The sequence below is a fragment of the Lipotes vexillifer genome, unplaced genomic scaffold, assembly GCF_000442215.2.
Source record: "Lipotes vexillifer unplaced genomic scaffold, Lipotes_vexillifer_v1.1 scaffold395, whole genome shotgun sequence".
Lineage (NCBI taxonomy): Eukaryota > Metazoa > Chordata > Mammalia > Artiodactyla > Lipotidae > Lipotes > Lipotes vexillifer.
This window is the reverse complement of record NW_006797390.1, coordinates 3,324,096-3,325,333: the sequence shown is the minus strand read 5'-3', so window position 1 is coordinate 3,325,333 and position 1,238 is coordinate 3,324,096.

Here is a 1,238-nt window from a genome sequence, read left to right as displayed (position 1 = left end):
GGGAGTGCCTGCCGGGGGGGGGGGGGGAATCGTCTTAGGTCCTTGTTAAAAAGGAAGGGAGGGGAGCTCCCTGGTGGCCTAGTGATTAGGATTCCGGGTTTTCTCCGCCGTGGCCTGGGTTCAGGTCCTGGTAGGGGAACTGAGATCCCGTAAGCCGCGCGGTACAGCCAGAAAAAGGGAAGGGGGTGTATTAGTTGTTTACTGACACGTAACAAGTCACCCCCAAACTCAATAATTTAAGACAGTAAAGATATTAGCTCACAAGTTCAGGAATCCGGAAGCAGCCCAGCTGAGTAGTTCTGGTGCGGGTCTCTTACGGGGGTTTCTGGCACGATTTGGGCCAGGGCTGTAGGCATCTGAAGGCTGGGCTGGGCTGGAGGATCTGGTGGTGAAAAGGTTCCCTCAGGCGGCTGCCGGCCAGGGGCGTTGGTCTCTCCCCACGTGGGCCTCTTCACAGGGCTGCTCTTGACCTATAGCAAGACGAGCGCTACCATGTCTTTACAACCTAATCTGGAGAGTGACATGCCATCCCTTGTGCTGTTTTCTGTTGGCCACAGAGCCCATGCTCGTACAGTGTCGGGGACAGCATGAAGGTGTGAGGTGAAGGAAGCAGGAATTGCGGGGGCCATGTTGCACCCCGCTATCATGGTGGGGAACAGTGCCCGAAAGAGACATAGGCCAAGAGGGGGAAGAGGCCTCTCTGAGGACCTCCACCCCCAGCCCTGCCAGGGACCTGACGGCCTCCTCCAGAAGTTCTGGAGGCCAAACGAGGTCCAGAGCCTTTGCCCAGTCCAGCGTGTAAGGCGAGAGGCCATACTGTGCACCTTCAGGCCTGTGGTCACCGTTGCCGGTGTGTCCCCCACCCCTGATCTGATCTTCTCATCTCCACGGGGCAGGGCAGCCCCGTAAAGGTCCCGGCCTCACCTCCTCCAGCAGCCAGAGGTACTAGGCCTGGGCCCCTGTTGTTATCCCTCCCCCAAAGGAGGTGAGCTTAGCTTTCCCTGCTCGGGCCCACCCCAAGGTGGGGTTCAACCTTTGAAGGGAATGAGATTCGGGTGGGGATGGGTTCTATCTGCTCCACTCTGTGGCTGACAGTTTCTCCAGGGCCTGCAGGTGCCAGCTGGCTGAGCCCAGGCTGAGCTCTGAAATTTGCCTGCTCATACCTCCCATGGGGCGGGAGGCCTTGGAACCACCCTCTGAGAGCTGTAGAAAGTGGTCGTGGAAGGGGGGGGGGGGGG